At 47.8% G+C, this 20,587-nt stretch overlaps 1 protein-coding gene across 3 annotated transcripts in view; it reads left to right on the forward strand.

The window, feature by feature from the left end:
- Nucleotides 1–20,587, forward strand: part of LOC140386682 (cytochrome P450 2D20-like) — a 145,113-nt gene that overhangs the window by 82,223 nt on the left and 42,303 nt on the right. The gene's annotated exons all lie outside the window — the stretch shown is intronic.

A 20,587-nucleotide genomic window follows, 5' to 3' on the forward strand; every position in this document is an offset into this window, starting at 1 on the left:
CTGAAAGCACTTCTGAGCTGGAAACACATCGCTTAATGTTCAAGGATCTAAGGTGTCAGCAGCAGTCTTGATCTTAAAGTGGGTGGTTTAAGGCTATCTGTTCATGACAAGAGAGACAAGCATCTTGGACAGGGATTATGGTCCTCAACTCAGAAGGATCAATATCCCTCTCTCCGAGTACAAGTATTGGAATCCTCCTTATTGCTCTGCTGGCTATTTTCAAATATATTCGTGGTGACCATAACATGATAGAAGTTTTCACCAAGATGGAGAGTGGTGTAGATGATTCTGAGAATTGGTTCCTGAATCTTAATAAAGGTAACTACGATGATATGAGGCGTGAGTTGGCTTTGATAGATTGGGAAATGTTACTTAAAGGGATAATGTGGAGATACCGGCATTGGACTAGGGTGGGCACATTAAGAAATCTTACAACACCAGGTTAAAGTCCAACAGGTTTGTTTCAAATCACTAGCTTTCGGAGCGCAGCTCCTTCATCAGATGTTCTGGTGTTGTAAGATTTCTTACTAAAAGGGATGATGGTGGATAGGCAATGGCAAAATTCAAGGCGCAAATGGGTGAACTGCAACAATTATTCATTCCTGTCTGGTACAAAGGTAAAACAAGAAAGGTGGCCGAACCATGGCTTACGAGGGAAATTAGAGATAGCATTAGATCCAAGGAATAGGCATACAATTGGCCAAGAAAAACAACAGACTTGAGGTTAGGGAGCAGTTTAGAATTCAGCAAATGAGGACAAAAGGGTTGATTAAGAAGCGGACAATAAATACAAGAGTAAGCTGTCCTGGAACATAAAAACTGGCTGTAAAAGTTTCTATTGGTAGTTGAAGAGAAAAAGATTGTTGAAGACAAATGTAGGTTCCTCACAGTCATAAATAGGGGAATTTATAATGGGGACAAAGAAATGGCTGACCAATTAAATACATACTTTGGTTCTGTCTTCACAAAGGAGGACACAAATAAGCTTCCAGAAATATTGGGCAACACAGTGTTTAGTGAGTAGGAGAAACTGAAGGATATTAGTATGAGTAGAGAAATGGGAAACTGATGTGATTGAAAGCTGATAAATCCTCAGGGCCTGATAATCTACATCCCAGAGTACTTAAGGAAGTGGCCAGAGAAATGGTGGATGCTTTGCTAGTCATCTTCCAAGATTCTATAGACTCTGGAACAGTTCCTACAGATTGGAGGTTATCTAATGTAACCCCTCAATTTAAAAAGTGATGTAGAGCGAAAACAGGAAATCATAGACCAGTAAGCCTGACTCCGGTAGTGGGAAGCACTTGGAAAACAGTGGCAGGATCGGACAGTCCGTATGGATTTATGAAAGGGGAATCATGCTTGACAAATCTACTGGAATTCTTTTGAGGATGTAACTAGTAGAGTTGAGAGGGAACGAGTAAATATGGTTTATTTGGACTTCTAGAAGGTTTTCAACAAGGTTCCACATAAGAGATTAGCCTGTGAAACTAAAGTGCATGGGATTAGGGGTAGTGTATTGAGATGGGTAGAAAATAGGTTGGCAGACAGGAAACAAAGAGTAGGATACACGGGGCTTTTTCCAAGTGGCAGGCAGTGACTAGTGAGGTACCGCAGGGAACAGTGTGAGGACCCCTCACAATGTATATTCATGATTTAGATGAGGGAACTAAATGTGATGGATGGGATTCTCCATCCGTCAGCCACGTTTTCCTGGGCAGTGTGCCCTCACCAGCAACAGGATTCTGCATTCCAGCCACCTGCCAGTGGGATTTCCCATTGTAGCCACCTCCCACCACCAGGAAACCCGCGGGCATGGGTGCGCTGCCAGCGCAATGGAGAATCCTGCAGAATATATCCAAATTTGTAGATGACACAAAACTGGGTGGGAGCGTGAGCTTTGAGGAGGATGCAGTGATCCTTCAGTGTGATTGAGACAAGTTGAGTAAGTGGGCAAATGAATGGCAGGTGCAGTATAATATGGATAAATGTAAAGTGGTCTACTCTCGTGGCATAAACTGGAAGGCAGGTTATTATCTGAATGGCCATAATTTGGGGAGGGGAATGTGCAATAAGCCCTGGGTGTAATCGTACACCAAACGCTAAAGGTAAGTATGTAGATGCAGCAGGTGGTGAAGAAGACAAATGATATGTTGGCCTTCATAGCGAGAGGAATCAAGTACAGGGACAGGGATGTCTTGCTGCAATTATACAGGGTCTTGATGAGACTTCACCTGGAACATTGTGTGCAGTTTTGATCTCCTTCTCTGAGGAAAGATATTCATGATCCAGAGGGAGTGCAGAGAAGATTTACCAGACTGATGACTGGGATGACAGGGCTGGCGTACGAGGGCCGATTGAGTCGGTTATGATTGTATTCACTAGAGTTCAGAAGAATGAGGGGGATCTCATCGAAACCTATAAAATTCTAACAGGACTAGACAGGGTAGATGCAGGAAGATTGTTCCCAATGGTGAGGGTGTCCAGAACCAGGGGTCACAATCTGAGATATTGGGTGGACCGTTTTGGACAGAGATAAGGAGAACATTTATCACCCAGAGAATGATGAGCCTGTGGAATTCACTAACCACAGAAAGTAGTTGAGGCTAAAACATTGTCGGCAAAATTCTGCGCGATAGAAACTAAATGCTAACGCCGAGACTGAATCGGTGGAGTTCAACAACAGCAGATCGCCGTCGTTCCCAGATCAATCCACCGACCGTTAAGGGGCTAGCACCAGCGCCACGTGGAACAAAACCGATTCCAAAGACAAATGGTGCCTGATTCGCCGGATTTGGGATTGCCAGTTGAGAGACTGACAATGTGCAGCCACATGTAAGCACTGCACTCCCCACACATATCATCCCAGCCAACAAGATGGCAGCAAGTAGCGCGGCACCTGATTCAATGATGCGGAACTGGAGATCCTACTAGCCCACTGGAGGAGAGGTGGGCAAATCTGTACCCCGGGGTGGGGAGGCAGTTGCCGCCCGCCGCCGTGCACCGGGCCTGGGTGCATGTGGGAGAGATTGTGAGCACCGTGGACAACACCATAAGGACCGGCCAGCAGTGCCCGAAGAAACAACCTCCTCAGGATGTCCAGGTGAGTAGACAGCACTGTGCCCCTGGAACTAATCTCCTCCCATGAACAGCAACTGAACCCCTACCTTGAATAACCTCCCAGCACCCATACCGACCACCATGGCTGGGAACGCTGGCCACGAAGACCATCAGCTACCCACACCCTATGCTGCATGCATCCGACTGTTTAACACTCTGTCTACCCTCCCCACCTCCCAGGAGAACAACAGACGGGAGCAGGAGAAAACTGGAGGGAACCCGCCAAACAGCGGAGCAGAGTTGTGGGCCCTGGACTTGATTGTTGGTTGCCGAGGCGGAGGTCTGCATCGGGCAAGCAAGTGAGACCCTGCTGAGTTGTTGTTCCCTATGGCATGTGTGTCACCACCCCAACCCCCATCCACCCCCACACTGCCCCCTCCTCCTCCACCCCCACCCCCCCCACACACACACACCCCTCCCCACACTGTTCCATCCACCACCACCCGCCACCCCAAACTGCGATCCTCTCATGTTTCATGTCTTATGTCTTGCAGGCACAACTGCCGATGACGCGGGCACTTCTGGTGTCCCCTGCCCCTGAACCCAACCCCAGGAGGAGAGCAGCGATGGGGACACGGACATGACATGAGTCCCCGAACCGCAGCCAAGGACACCCCAGAGTACCAGTTGAGGTACGACACTGGCTTCTCGTCACAGCTGTCTCCAACACCCTCCACCATCCCAGAGACACTCACCTCAGTTGGACAATTTAGCCAAGATGCTCCTGGGACACTAGCTGGTGCACACCATATACATCTTGTAGTAGAGCAGGTGGAGGTAGGAACTCCCGGTGACACAGGCGGTCGGAGGGCGGCCTTACACCAGGGGCTAACTGCCGTCCAGATGGCTTTCGGGCATCTGGAAAGGGCGGTTCCATCTATTGTGGAGATGCAGTCTCAGAGACAGGGACTAAATGAGGGTGTGTCGGAAACTGTCCAGCTCCTGCAGGTGCAGTTCGAAGAATCGAACCACCTGCAGGAGCAGGAGATGGTATCAACCATGCGTGCCACCCAGGTCAACGCCACACGCGTGGGGTCCATGGTGGCTGCCTTGGGGACAAAGGTTTCGGCCATGGGTCAAGATGTCCAAGGCCTGGGGCACTCTGTGCGGACAGTAACTGAGGCCCAGGATAGGGCTGCTCTCTCACTGGCAGCCATTTGCCAGGGCACCTGGACATTGCAGCGGAGCTCCTGGGCGTGGCCCAGTCACAGCGGGCCATGGCTGAGGGCGTCGGTGGATTGCCCAGATGCTGCCAATGTGGTACAGACCCAGAGGGAGGTAGCGCAGTCGCTGGCTGATGTGGCACAGATGCAGGTCGTGGCACAGTCGCAGCATGACGTGGCGCAATCCCAGACAGAAGTAGTCCACTCCTGTGCTCCATGGCCGCAAGCACCAAGACCCTGGTCGGTGCGAGTGTGGGCCTCCAGGACTGGCACCATTAGCTGGCGGGGGAGCCTCGGGGGTTAATTCCATTTGCACCACCATCCCATTGAGTAGCCTAGGAGGAGGAGGTGATAGAGCCTGTGCTGGTGATATCCGTAGGGGAGGAACTGGAGTGGCACAGCCCCTCGGACTTTCCCCCCTCCTGTCCCTGGTGCATCTGGTGGGCAGGGGCAGCGTCCGAGACTGGGGATCCACCTAGGCATAGCGTTAGGGCCCGCAAGGCCAGAAAAGTAGACACCAGTTAAGTTGACACAGATGCAGGGCACAGTATAGAGATAGGAGGGCGAGATTCTCCATTGGCCGAAGCTGAAATCGCAAAATGCGATTGGGCAGAGAATTGTTTCCGATGCCCAAATCGCAGCAGGCGTCGATTTGACGACAAATTGCGATTCTCTGTCACCTCGACAGCGGCGCCAATGCATTCCGGAGCAAACGTACACTAAACACTGTTTACATGTCATTAGCAGGCTTGACATGGTATTCTGCGGGCCTTGCGCGATGCTCCGCCTCGGATGGGCCGATTTCCCAACGGCGCGGTCCACGTGTGCTTTCACAAATCATGAAACCGGCATCCTGGCTGTTGAGATAAGGAGAGAGAGAGGAGGTAAGACATGGAGTAGCGATTGTGGGCTGCCGGGCTTGACGGGGAACAGGCCGTGTGGCCGGGGTGACTCCCCATTGGACTGTGGCAGTGTCCAGTCACGGACCACCGCAGCCTTCAAGCCAGCTATCTTGCTGCCCATTGGATCCACCCATTTCCCCCCCACCCCCCCAACATCCACCCATTTCACCCCCTCCGGCCAGACCAGACCAGTCCACCCTTCATGCCCATCAGACAGAGCACCAAGGCAGGTTGTAACAGTGGTGGAGTCTGAGGTGCTGTGGTGATCCGGCACGTCCCCTGAAGGGATCACCGGCAGGGCCCCATCACCTCCTCCTCCTTTGGGGTGCCCAATGGCTATCGGTCTTAACTGTGGTACAGGGGTGCGAGTGAAGCTATCCCCTTAAGATCCCCCGCCACCTGACACTGCCAGTCCTGGAGGCCCGCTCTGTTCTCTAGCAGGGTCTGTGTGCTTGTAGCCAAGGAGCACAGGTCGTGGACCATCTCCTTCTGGAACTGCGTCACATCACATTGAGACTGTGCCACCACTTCTGTGTCTGTGCCACATCAACCAGTGACTGCGCCATCTCCCTCTGGGACTGGGCCACCTCCCTCTGTGTCTTCGCCACATTGGTCAGCACCTAGGCAATGCCGCCGACATTCCCAGTCCTGGCCTGCTGTGACTGGGCCACGATCAGGAGCACCGCTGTAATTTCCAGGTGGCACTGGAAAATGGTCGCCTATGAGGCAGAAACCCTGTCCTAGGCCTCGGCCAGCACTTGCACAGAATGCCACAGGCCTTGGACGTGCTGATCCATAGCCGAAACCGCCGCCCCCAATGCCTCCATCGCAGACGCCACCCGTGTAATGTTGGCCTGGATGGCACGCATTGTCGGCACCACCTCGTCCTCCTGCATACTGTCATGTGAGAAATTTAAGAAATGTGTGTTTAAGAAAGGTACCTTTAAGAAATGGGTGTTTATCAGTGATGTCAGAGTGTGGGTGGAGCTGGGCTGTCTGTCAGTGTTTTGCTTTCGTTTTAGGCTGTTTGCTGCAGGGTATGCTTTAGTTTCGTTTTCAGAGCTGGATAGCTGCAGTCACAGCCAGAAGGGGTATTAGTCTCTCTCTGTACTCTAAAGACTGTAAATCGATCCTTTTGTGATTTAAAACTAATAACTGCTCTCAGTAGTGACTTTAACCTGACGTGCTTCTGTTAAAGTTTTTGTGTTTATGTCTTATGGATGTTAAAAGGAAAGTTTAAAAGGATTACTTCATGTTGTAGTCTTTGGGGGTTGTATTTGAATTAATGGTTGCTAAGATGTTCACTGTATGTTTTTAAAAAGGTTAACTTGAGTTCATAGAATAAACATTGTTTTGCTTTAAAAAATACTTTTCCATTTCTGCTGTACCACTCCTGTAGAGTGGGCCGTGTGCTCCCCATACCACAAACTATTAAAAGTTGTGGGTCAGGTGAACTCCATGATACACTTTGGGGTTCTGTAAACCCTGGCCCATAACAAATTGGGGGCTCGTCCGGGATAAAAGTCTATCCATTGGATTGGCTTAGTGAACTTAAAGACAGTGAGGGGTGAGCATGTTGTGGTTGCTTTTCAGGTGTGGTATTCTAGTAGGGAGTGTGTTGTGGACAATGGCTCTTTCAGAGGCTCAGAAGTTTTTGGGCGTGGAGACGATCACAAGCAGTACCTTATGACAGAGACTAAAGTAGACTGTTAGATTTGGCAATAATATTCCAGTTAACATTACCTGACAAAATGCGAAAAGATGAGGTAATTATGGCAGTGGCTAAGCATTTAAAGTTGCCTGAGATACAGTTTGACTCATTGAAAATGGCAAAAATTCAGTTACAAAATTAAACAAATGGAACATGAGAAAGAGTTAAAGCAGCTTGAATACGAAAGAGATAGAGAGGGAAAAAAAAAGGGAGATACAGATCAATGAAAAAGATAAAGAGAGAGAGTTTGAACTTCCGAAAATGGCCATGAAACATGACAGTCAGATAAAATTAGCAGGCGTAAAAGGAAACGTACAATTGGATGATAGCGATGAGGATAGTGAGAAAGAGTATCATAGTCGAAGGCTTGGTGGGGATCTATTTAAATATGTCCAAGCATTGCCAAGGTTTGATGAGAAGGAGGTAGAAGCCTTTTTCATTTCATTTGAGAAGGTAGCTAAACAAATGAAATGGCCACAAGACATGTGGGTATTATTGATTCAAACAAAGCTCGTAGGTAAGGCTAGTGAAGTGCTTACATCACTTCACTATCAGAGGAGGTATCTGAGTCATATGAGGAGGTGAAAAAATACATCTTAGCTGCAAATGAACTAGTGCCTGAAGCCCACAGTCAAAGGTTTAGAAATTTAAGGAAAGAATTTGGTCAAACAAACATGGAGTTTGAAAGGCTCAAACAGAGTAATTTTGACAGGAGGATAAGGGCTTTGAAGCTCTCAGAGAAATTATACTTTTGGAGGAGTTTAAAAGTTCAATTCCTGATGTAGTGAGAACTCATGTGGAAGAGCAGAGGGTTAAAACTGTGAGATTAGCAGCAGAAATGGCAGATGATTATGAATTATTTCATAAATCAACGTTTGGTTTCCGACATCAGTTTCAGCTTGTGAGGGATAGAAACTGGGGACATGAGAAATAATCAAGTGGCAAAGGTAAAGGTGATGTGATGGGAGATAAGGAGAATGTACCTCAGATTTTTTTTTTAATCCAGGAGGGTGGAAGAGACATGAAAAATTTCAAATGTTTTCACTGTAATAAACTAGGTCATGTAAAGTCACAGTGTTGGTGGGTGAAAAAAAGCACTGGGAAGGCAGCTGTGGTAAAACAGGATAAGACAGTAGGATTTGTTGAAGTGGTAAAGAAAAGCCCAAGTGAAGCAAAGGAGGTGCTAAAGAGTGTACAGCCTGATCAAGAGGTGATTGATAAGAAGGTGCCAGATCTCTTTAAAGAATTTACTTGTGTGGGTAAAGTTTACTCATGTGTATCAGGAGGAGCAGGTAAAGAAGTCACAATTTTAAGAGATACGGGAGCTAGTCAATCTTTAATGGGAAGAGATAAGGCATTATGTAGTCAGAATGTTGTCAAAAAAGGTGGTAATATGTGGAATTCAGGGTGAATGCAGGGTTGCTGCCTCATAGGCGACCATTTTCCAGTGCCAGCTGGACATTACAGCGGTTCCATTATACAAGGTAAGGTTGGAAAGTCCAGTAAAGAGTGGGGAAGTGATAGTAGGAGTAATAGAGAAACTATCTTGTCCAGGAATACAGTTTATCTTGGGTAATGGTATAGCTGGATCGCAGGTGGGAGTGGTGCCTACTGTGGTTGATAAGCCAGTGGAAAATCAGACAACTGAAGTGTTGAAGGACGAATATCCTGGGATATTTACTGATTGTGTAGTATCAAGGTCACAAAGTCACAGGTTAAGACAAGAGGAGAAATCAAAGAGTGAAGATGAAGTTGAAGTGCAATTATCAGAAACGATTTTTGATCAGATGGTTGAAAAAGAACAAGAACAGGTGGAGGATGAGGCACATATTTTTAGTTCAGGAAAATTGGCGGAGTTACAACAGAAAGGTGGAGAAATAAAACGGATGTATCAGAAAGCATACACAGAAGAGGAATCTGAGTGTATACCAGAGTGTTATTACCGTAAAAGTGATGTCTTGATGAGAAAATGGAGACCTTTACATCTGCAGGCGGATGAAAAGTGGGCAGAAGTTCATCAAGTAGTATTGCCGATAGGGTATAGAAAGAAGGTGTTGCGAGTTGCACATGAGGTACCAGTGGGAGGTCATTTGGGAATAAGGAAAACTCAAGCTAAAATACAAAAACATTTTTATTGGCCTGGACTACAGAAAGATGTAGTTAAATGTTGTCACTCATGTCACACGTGTCAAGTGATAGGGAAACCTCAAGCAGTGATAAAACCAGCACTCTTAATACCCATTCCAGCATTTGAGGAACCTTTTACAAGGGTTGTGTACATTGATTGTGTAGGATCGCTTCCTGAAACAAAAAGTGGGAATCAATATCTTTTGACTATAATGGATGTGTCTACTAAGTTTCCAGAGGCCATTCCAGTACGTAATATTACAACTAAAATGATTATGGAGGAGTTACTTAAACTCTTTTCTAGATATGGACTAGCCACAGAAATACAATTGGATCAAGGATCAAATATTACCTTGAGGTTATAAGAACATAAGAACTAGGAGCAGGAGTAGGCCACCTGGCCCCTCGAGCCTGCTCCGCCATTCAATGAGATCATGGCTGATCTTTTGTGGACTCAGCTCCACTTTCCGGCCCGAACACCATAACCCTTAATCCCTTTATTCTTCAAAAAACTATCTATCTTTATCTTAAAAACATTTGATGAAGGAGCCTCTACTGCTTCACTGGGCAAGGAATTCCATAGATTCACAACCCTTTGGGTGAAGAAGTTCCTCCTAAACTCAGTCCTAAATCTACTTCCCCTTATTTTGAGGCTATGCCCCCTCGTTCTGCTTTCACCCGCCAGTGGAAACAACCTGCCCGCATCTATCCTATCTATTCCCTTCATAATCTTATATGTTTCTATAAGATCCCCCCTCATCCTTCTAAATTCCAATGAGTACAGTCCCAGTCTACTCAACCTCTCCTCGTAATCCAACCCCTTCAGCTCTGGGATTAACCTAGTGAATCTCCTCTGCACACCCTCCAGTGCCAGTACGTCCTTTCTCAAGTAAGGAGACCAAAACTGAACACAATACTCCAGGTGTGGCCTCACTAACACCTTTCCAATTGCAGCATAACCTCCCTAGTCTTAAACTCCATCCCTCTAGCAATGAAGGACAGAATTCCATTTGCCTTCTTAATCACCTGTTGCACCTGAAAACCAACTTTATGCAACTCATGCACTAGCACACCCAGATCTCTCTGCACAGCAGCATGTTTTAATTTTTTATCATTTAAATAATAATCCCTTTTGCCGTTATTCTTACCAAAATGGATAACCTCACATTTGTCAACATTGTATTCCATCTGCCAGATCCTAGCCCATTCACTTAGCCTGTCCAAATCCCTCTGCAGACTTCCAGTATCCTCTGCACTTTTTGCTTTACCACTTATCTTAGTGTCGTCTGCAAACTTGGACACATTGCCCTTGGTCCCCAACTCCAAATCATCTATGTAAATTGTGAACAGTTGTGGGCCCAACACTGATCCCTGAGGGACACCACTAGCTACTGATTGCCAACCAGAGAAACACCCATTAATCCCCACTCTTTGCTTTCTATTAATTAACCAATCCTCTATCCATGCTCCTACTTTCCCCTTAATGCCATGCATCTTTATCTTATGCAACAACCTTTTGTGTGGCACCTTGTCAAAGGCTTTCTGGAAATCCAGATATACCACATCCATTGGCTCCCCGTTATCTACCGCACTGTTAATGTCCTCAAAAAATTCCACTAAATTAGTTAGGCACGACCTGCCGTTTATGAACCCATGCTGCGTCTGTCCAATGGGACAATTTCCATCCAGATGCCTCGCTATTTCTTCCTTGATGATAGATTCCAGCATCTTCCCTACTACCGAAGTTAAGCTCACTGGCCTATAATTACCCACTTTCTGCCTACCTCCTTTTTTAAACAGTGGTGTCACGTTTGCTAATTTCCAATCCGCCGGGACCACCCCAGAGTCGAGTGAATTTTGGTAAATTATCACTAGTGCATTTGCAATTTCCCTAGCCATCTCTTTCAGCACTCTGGGATGCATTCCATCAGGGCCAGGAGACTTGTCTACCTTTAGCCCCATTAGCTTGCCCATCACTACGTCCTTGGTGATATCAATCCTCTCAAGGTCCTCACCTGTCATAGCCTCATTTCCATCAGTCACTGGCATGTTATTTGTGTCTTCCACTGTGAAGACCGACCCAAAAAACCTGTTCAGTTCCTCAGCCATTTCCTCATCTCCCATTATTAAATCTCCCTTCTCATCCTCTAAAGGACCAATATTTACCTGAGCCACTCTTTTTTGTTTTATGTATTTGTAGAAACATTTACTATCTGTTTTTATATTCTGAGCAAGTTTACTCTCATAATCTATCTTACTCTTTATAGCTTTTTTAGTAGCTTTCTGTTGCCCCCTAAAGATTTCCCAGTCCTCTAGTCTCCCACTGATCTTTGCTACTTTGTATGTTTTTTCCTTCAATTTGATACTCTCCCTTATTTCCTTAGATATCCACGGTCGATTTTCCCTCTTTTTAACGTCCTTCCTTTTTGTTGGTATAAACCTTTGCTGGGCACTGTGAAAAATCACTTGGAAGGTTCTCCACTGTTCCTCAACTGTTTCACCATAAAGTCTTTGCTCCCAGTCTACCTTAGCTAGTTCTTCTCTCATCCCATTGTAATCTCCTTTGTTTAAGCACAAAACACTAGTGCTTGATTTTACCTTCTCACCCTCCATCTGTATTTTAAATTCCACCATATTGTGATCGCTCCTTCCGAGAGGATCCCTAACTATGAGATCCTGAATCAATCCTGTCTCATTACACAGGACCAGATCTAGGACCGCTTGTTCCCTCGTAGGTTCCATTACATACTGTTCGAGGAAACTATCGCGGATACATTCTATAAACTCCTCCTCAAGGCTGCCTTGACCGACCTGGTTAAACCAATCAACATGTAGATTAAAATCCCCCATGATAACTGCTGTACCATTTCTACATGCATCTGTTATTTCTTTGTTTATTGCCTGCCCCACCATAATGTTACTATTTGGTGGCCTATAGATTACTCCTATCAGTGACTTTTTCGCCTTACTATTCCTGATTTCCACCCAAATGGATTCAACCTTATCCTCCATAGCACCGATGTCATCCCTTACTGTTGCCCGGATGTCATCCTTAAATAACAGAGCTACACCACCTCCCTTACCATCCACTCTGTCCTTCCGAATAGTTTGATACCCTCGGATATTTAACTCCCAGTCGTGACCATCCTTTAACCATGTTTCAGTAATGGCCACTAAATCATAGTCATTCACGATGATTTGCGCCATCAACTCATTTACCTTATTCCGAATACTACGAGCATTCGTACAACATAAGTACACTTATGTTGGCTTTTTTACCTCTGTTCTTAATCTTAACACCTCGATCAGTAACCTCTCCTAAGTTATATTTCCTCTTAACTTTTCTCCTAATTTTCCTTGTCGTCGAACCCACATCTTCCTGTAACAACCTGCCGCATCGCTTACCATTAATGTTTTCACTTCCCGTTTTATTCCTTTTAGTATTCCTGGTCCTATTCACTGAGCTCCCCTCAGTCACTGTACCTTGTACTGTCGCCCTTTTTGATTTTTGACTCTGGCTTCTCTGCCTTACACTTTCCCCCTTACTGCCTTTTATTTCTGTCCCTGTTTTACTACCTCCCAACTTCCTTCATCGGTTCCCATCCCCCTGCCACATTAGTTTAAACTCTCCCCAACAGCTCTAGCAAACACCCCCCCTAGGATATCGGTTCCAGTCCTGCCCAGGTGCAGACCGTCCGGTTTGTACTGGTCCCACCTCCCCCAGAATCGGTTCCAATGTCCCAGGAATTTGAATCCCTCCCTCTTGCGCCATCTCTCGAGCCACGTATTCATCCTCTCTATCCTGACATTCCTACTCTGACTAGCTCGTGGCACTGGTAGCAATCCTGAGATTACTACCTTTGAGGTCCTACTTTTTAGTTTAACTCCTAGCTCCCTAAATTCAGCTTGTAGGACCTCGTCCCGTTTTTTACCTATATCGTTGGTGCCTATGTGCACCACGACAGCTGGCTGTTCACCCTCCCCCCCCAGAATGTCCTGCAGCCGCTCCGAGACATCCTTGACCCTTGCACCAGGGAGGCAACATACCATCCTGGAGTCTCGATTTCGTCCGCAGAACCGCCTGTCTATTCCCCTTACAATTGAGTCCCCTATCACTATAGCCCTGCCATTCTTCCTGTCCAGCTGCGCAGCAGAGCCAGCCACGGTGCCATGAACCTGGCTGCTGCCGCCTTCCCCTGGTGAGCCATCTCCCTCAACAGTATCCAAAGCGGTATATCTGTTTTGCAGGGAGATGACCGCAGACGACACCTGCACTGCCTTCCTACTCTTGCTCTGTCTTTTGGTCACCCATTTACTATCTCCCTCAGTACCTTTCACCTGCGGTGTGACCAACTCGCTAAACATGCTATCCACGACGTCCTCAGCATCGCGGACGCTCCAAAGTGAGTCCATCCGCAGCTCCAGAGCCGTCAAGCGGTCTAACAGGAGCTGCAACTGGACACACTTCATGCACATGAAGGAGCCAGGAACAGTGGACGTGTCCCTGAGCTCCCACATCGCACACGAGGAGCATGACACGGGTCTGAGATCTCCTGCCATGTCTTAAACCTTCGGTTAACTTCAACAATTTCAATTTCCCCCCCAAAAAATTTAAATAAATAAATAAACAATGAAGAAAAAAATAAATAAATATACCAATGAAAGAAACAGAAAAACAGAAACACTCCTTACCAGGGATAAAAAACACTTCCTCCCCACCCAGCTTTGAATTCCCACCTCGATTCAAATTCCCAAACTCACTCTTTGCTGTGTCTCACTCCTGGCTCTGTCTTCTCTCTGGCTCACTGGGAGAACTCACTGGGAGTGAGTTTACAAGTGGCTCTTTTTAAACTGTCCTGAATTGATTCCCCTCCCCCACCTGCTTTCAGATCAAAGTAGACTAAAGTGACTGACACTTAACTGCCAACCAGTTATGAGTGGGTGGGACAACCCCTTGTTAACCTACACTGCCCAATACTAGCTTAATATAAATTAATTTAAACTCCTGAAATTTAAAAGGAGCTGCCTTACTGATTCAAATTTAATTCAATTCAATTCCCACCTCGATTCAAATTCCCAAACTATTATTCAATGAAGTTATGGATAGTTTAGGAATAAAACAATTTAAATCAACTGTGTACCATCCAGAATCGCAGGGAGTGTTAGAAAGGTGACATCAGACATTAAAGACAATGTTGAGGGCTTATTGTCAAGATTATCCAGAGGATTGGGATAAAGGAATTCCATTCATACTGTTTGCAATTAGGGATGTGTGGTAGTCTGTGTAGAGGTATCACGGTACCTGGTAATGCTGGAACACCATTGGTAGATATTGTATGTTTCCTATTGGTCAAGCTGTATGGTAGCTCCGCCCTGCAAGGTGGGTATAAGAGCCCGTGCCGTCCCAGCAGCCTTCTTTCTGTACCTGAGCTGCTGGGGGAAACAGCTAGCTTATTAAAGCCTTCAGTTGGACTACAACCTCGCTTTAGTGGTCATTGATTGTGCATCAATTTAATAAGCTAGAGTCAAAAGGATGGAGCTCCGAATCAAGCCGGAGTGTCGGCAACTCAGCACCTATGCGGCGAACTCAGCGGCAACCTTCAAGCACTGGCTGGCATGTTTTAAAGGATATCTCGGAATGGCCGAAAACACACCCACGGAAATTGCAAGTCCTGCACTCGAGGGTGAGCCCGGAAATTTACACCCTCATCGAGACGCAGACGACTTCGATGCAGCAATTGAGCTGCTAAAAGGACATTATATTCGCCCGGTAAACCAGGTCTACACCCGACAGCTGCAAGCAACAAGGCGAAAAATCCCTGGGGAATCGCTGGAAGAATTTTACCGTGCGCTCCTGGTGTTGGGAGAAACTGTAGCTGCCTGCAAGTTTTGGCGAGCGACCACACAGAACTTTTGAACCGGGAAGCTTTCGTGGCAGGTATGCTGTCCTCCCAAATCCACCAGCGATTGCTGGAAAAAGACACCCGAGGCCTCAAGGAGGCACGGGCCCTTGCAGGCTCCCACGATGTGGACTCCCGAAACATCCACGTTTACGTTCCCAACAGCGCGGCAGCCCCCTGGGCAGCATGGAACCCCTCCGCATCCACCTGCAAGGGATGCGGTAAAAAGGGCCACTTTGTGGTGGTAAGCCAGGCCCGTGCGGTGGCTGCGGTCTCCGGTGGCGAATGCAGACCGCCACCACAACTCTCTCCATGGTTCCCGTGCGACCAACGGGCGCCGCCATCTTCCTCCTCCAGGGACACGTGCGGCCCCCCGAGTGCCATCTTGTCCCGCGGACGCCATGTGCGATGGACAGCGCCATTTTGTGCACCCCCAGCCATGTGTGACCAATGGGAGCCGCCATCTTGGATGGACTCCCAGGACCCCAGCTCGGTTGACCACATACCGCCCGAAAAGAACACTCAACTGCTGCGATTAGCCTCGGTGACCCTGGACCAGTCCGGGCCTCGAACACTCTCAACTGCTACAACAACAGTACCAATCAACGGGCACGAGACATCCTGCTTAATCGACTCTGGGAGCACGGAGAGCTTCATACACCCCGACATGGTAAGGCGCTGTTCTCTCCTCGTCCATCCTGTTAATCAAAAAATATCCCTGGCCTCCGTTCCCACTCAGTAGAGATAATGGGGTTTTGTGTAGCAAACCTCACGGTCCTGGGAAGGGAGTTTAAAAATTACCGGCGCTGCGTTCTTCCCCACCTCTGCGCGGCCACAATCCTAGGGTTAGACTTCCAGTGTAATCTCCAAAGTCTAACTTTCAAATTCGGCGGCCCTATACCCCATCTCACTGTTTGCAGCCTCACGACCCTCAAGGTCGATCCGCCTTCCCTGTTTACGAACCTCACCCCGGATTGCAAACCAGTCACCACCAGGAACAGACGGTACAGTGCCCAGGATCGGATCTTTATTAGGTCAGAGGTCCAAAGGCTACTGAGGGAAGGAGTCATTGAAGCTAGCAACAGTCCTTGGCGAGCTCAAGTAGTGGTGGTAAAGACCGGGGAGAAGCATAGGATGGTCATTGACTACAGTCCGACCATCAACAGGTTTACGCAGCTGGACGCATTCCCTCTCCCCTGCATATCCAACCTGGTAAACAGGATTGCACATTACAAGGTCTTCTCCACGGTGGATCTTAAGTCCGCCCACCACCAGCTCCCCATCTGCATTAGTTACCACAAGTACACTGCCTTCGAGGCAGATGGGCGGCTCTACCACTTCTTAAGGGTTCCCTTCGGTGTCACTAACAGGGTTTCGGTCTTCCAGCGCGAGATGGACCGAATGGTTGACCGGTAAGGTTTACGGGCAACATTCCCGTATCTTCATGTCACCATCTGTGGCCACGACCAGCAGGACCACGACACCAACCTCCGAAAATTCCTCCAGACCGCAAAGATCCTTAACCTTACGTATAACAAGGATAAATGCGTGTTTAGCACCGACCGCCTAGCCATCCTCGGCTACGTAGTGCGAAATGGAGTTATAGGCCCCGACCCTGAACGCAAGCGCCCCCTTATTGAGATCCCCCTCCCTCACTGCTCCAAGGCCCTGAAGCGTTTTTCTTTTACTATGCCCAGTGGGACCCCAACTATGCGGACAAGGCCCATCCCCTGATCCAATCCACAATTTTTTTCCCTGTCGATTGAGGTGATGCGACCATCAATTCACTCGAAGACACGTGGAGAAGTAAACCGTGATTTTAATCAGCTTAGAACTGAGCCTGCCTGTGACCGGTACAACACTGCAGGTGGGCCCGCAGGCCAGCAGCTCTTATACTTCCTGTAAAGGGGGTGGAGCCATGGGTGGGGCCCGTACATGCCACAACATATCCCCTGTGGGTGAAGCCACACAATGGCCCATAGGTGGAGCCCACAGGGTTAATACCTTAACACAGTGCACTGGTAAATTATCAGTCATTATACGTTCACCACATTCACCCCCTGTTTAAAAATTGAAGTCCGGCGGGTGACGGGCTCATAGATTCAGTCGGTCCGGTGCCCGGATCATATGTTGCGACCGCCGAAGCACTGGTGTTGCAGCCGCTTCGGGTCCGGAGCAGACACAGGCGTGGACTCCGGGAGCGGCCCTTCCGGAGCTTCATTCCTGTGGACCGGTGCGGCGGGTGGGAGGGAGCGTGGGAACCATATAGGATTGGGGGCGCTGAACATGGGAGGTTGGACGGGACATAGTGTGGGGGATGCCGTAGTGGGAGTGGTGTTGGAGCCTGCGGGCGCCAGGTCCCGGAGGGAGACGGTATCTTGCCAGACATCGGGGTGTTCGACGCATAGTGTGGGTTGGAGTGCAGGAGCTGGACCCTCACATCCAGGGGATTGGTCTTATGACTCCGAACATGTTTTCCAGTTGTTTTTTTTTCCAAAAGTGACGTCAGAGGGAAGCTGTGATCTGAGTGGTTGATAGCAAATCTGCCCCAAATTTAAAAAAAAACACAGCTAAACTCATAAACTTAAATTAAACTAATTAATTAATTTGTGATGGCTGGTCAGGTGATGTGCTTGAGCTGCTTGATGTGGGAGCTGGCAGATCCCATTGCGAGCTGCAGCGACCACATCTGCAGTAAGTGTTGGCTGCTCGAAGAGCTCCAGCTCAGAGTTGATGAGCTGGAGTCTGAGCTTCAAACACTGAGGCACATCCGGGAGGGGGAGACTTACCTGGACACTGTGTTTCAGGAGGCAGTCACACCTGTCAGAGTAAGTAGTTTAAATCCTGCCAGTGGCCAGGGACAGCAGGGTGTGACTGCAAGTCAGGCAGGTAAAGGGAACCAGCAGTCAGGAACTCAGGAGCCTTAGCCCTTGACTATGTCCAACAGGTATGAGGAACTTGCTCCCTGTGTGGATGGCGAACAGGGCTGCAGGAAGGATGAGTCAGCTGACCAAGGCACCATGGTTCAGCAGGCCATTCAAGGGGAGGTAGTAAATAGGCAAGTTGTAGTTGTAGGGGATTCTATTATCAGGGGGATAGATAGTATCCTTTGTGAGCAGGATAAAGAGTCCCGCATGGTATGTTACCTGCCTGGTGCTAGGGTGTGGGACATCTCTGACCGGCTTGAAAGGATACTGGAGAGGGAGGGGGAGGATCCAGTTGTTGTGGTCCATGTCGGTACCAACAACATAGGCAAGTCTAGGAAAGAGGACCTGTTTAGAGATTATAAAGAGCTAGGATTCAAATTAAAAAACAGGTCCTTAAGGGTCATAATCTCCGGATTACTGCCCGAGCCACGTGCAAATTGGCATAGGGAGGCAAGAATCAGGGAACAAAGAACAAAGAAATGTACAGCACAGGAACAGGCCCTTCGGCCCTCCAAGCCCGTGCCGACCATACTGCCCGACTAAACTACAATCTTCTACACTTCCTGGGTCCGTATCCTTCTATTCCCATCCTATTCATATATTTGTCAAGATGCCCCTTAAATGTCCCTATCGTCCCTGCTTCCACTACCTCCTCCGGTAGCGAGTTCCAGGTACCCACTACCCTCTGCGTAAAAAACTTGCCTCGTACATCTACTCTAAACCTTGCCCCTCTCACCTTAAACCTATGCCCCCTAGTAATTGACCCCTCTACCCTGGGGAAAAGCCTCTGACTATCCACTCTGTCTATGCCCCTCATAATTTTGTATACCTCTATCAGGTCGCCCCTCAACCTCCTTCGTTCCAGTGAGAACAAACCGAGTTTATTCAACCGCTCCTCATAGCTTATGCCCTCCATACCAGGCAACATTCTGGTAAATCTCTTCTGCACCCTCTCTAAAGCCTCCACATCCTTCTGGTAGTGTGGCGACCAGAATTGAACACTATACTCCAAGTGTGGCCTAACTAAGGTTCTATACAGCTGCAACATGACTTGCCAATTCTTATACTCAATGCCCCGGCCAATGAAGGCCAGCATGCCGTATGCCTTCTTGACTACCTTCTCCACCTGTGTTGCCCCTTTCAATGACCTGTGGACCTGTACTCCTAGATCTCTTTGACTTTCAATACTCTTGAGGGTTCTACCATTCACTGTATATTCCCTACCTGCATTAGACCTTCCAAAATGCATTACCTCACATTTGTCCGGATTAAACTCCATCTGCCATCTCTCCGCCCAAGTCTCCAGACAATCTAAATCCTGCTGTATCCTCAGACAGTCCTCATCGCTATCCGCAATTCCACCAACCTTTGTGTCGTCTGCAAACTTACTAATCAGACCAGTTACATTTTCCTCCAAATCATTTATATATACTACAAAGAGCAAAGGTCCCAGCACTGATCCCTGTAGAACACCACTGGTCACAGCCCTCCAATTAGAAAAGCATCCCTCCATTGCTACCCTCTGCCTTCTATGGCCTAGCCAGTTCTGTATCCACCTTGCCAGTTCACCCCTGATCCCGTGTGACTTCACCTTTTGTACTAGTCTACCATGAGGGACCTTGTCAAAGGCCTTACTGAAGTCCATATAGACAACATCTACTGCCCTACCTGCATCAATCATCTTAGTGACCTCCTCGGAAAACTCTATCAAGTTAGTGAGACACGACCTCCCCTTCACAAAACCGTGCTGCCTCTCACTAATACGTCCATTTGCTTCCAAATGGGAGTAGATCCTGTCTCGAAGAATTCTCTCCAGTAATTTCCCTACCACTGACGTAAGGCTCACCGGCCTGTAGTTCCCGGGATTATCCTTGCTACCCTTCTTAAACAGAGGAACAACATTGGCTATTCTCCAGTCCTCCGGGACATCCCCTGAAGACAGCGAGGATCCAAAGATTTCTGTCAAGGCCTCAGCAATTTCCTCTCCAGCCTCCTTCAGTATTCTGGGGTAGATCCCATCAGGCCCTGGGGACTTATCTACCTTAATATTTTTTAAGACACCCAACACCTCGTCTTTTTGGATCACAATGTGACCCAGGCTATCTACACCCCCTTCTCCAGACTCAACATCTACCAATTCCTTCTCTTTGGTGAATACTGATGCAAAGTATTCATTTAGTACCTCGCCCATTTCCTCTGGCTCCACACATAGATTCCCTTGCCTATCCTTCAGTGGGCCAACCCTTTCCCTGGCTACCCTCTTGCTTTTTATGTACGTGTAAAAAGCCTTGGGATTTTCCTTAACCCTATTTGCTAATGACTTTTCGTGACCCCTTCTAGCCCTCCTGACTCGTTGCTTAAGTTCCTTCCTACTTTCCTTATATGCCACACAGGCTTCGTCTGTTCCCAGCCTTTTAAGCCTGACAAATGCCTCCTTTTTCTTTTTGACGAGGCCTACAATATCACTCGTCATCCAAGGTTCCCGAAAATTGCCGTATTTATCTTTCTTCCTCACAGGAACATGCCGGTCCTGTATTCCTTTCAACTGACACTTGAAAGCCTCCCACATGTCAGTTAACACGTGGCTGAAAGAGTGGTGTGGGAAAGAGGGGCTCCTTTTCATGGGACACTGGCATCAGGACCTATACCGTTGGGATGGTCTCCACCTGAACCGAGCTGGGACCAGTGTTCTGGCGAAAAGAATAAATAGGGTGGTCAATAGGACTTTAAACTAAAG

Source organism: Scyliorhinus torazame, chromosome 12, assembly GCF_047496885.1.
Source record: "Scyliorhinus torazame isolate Kashiwa2021f chromosome 12, sScyTor2.1, whole genome shotgun sequence".
Taxonomy (NCBI): Eukaryota; Metazoa; Chordata; class Chondrichthyes; order Carcharhiniformes; family Scyliorhinidae; genus Scyliorhinus; species Scyliorhinus torazame.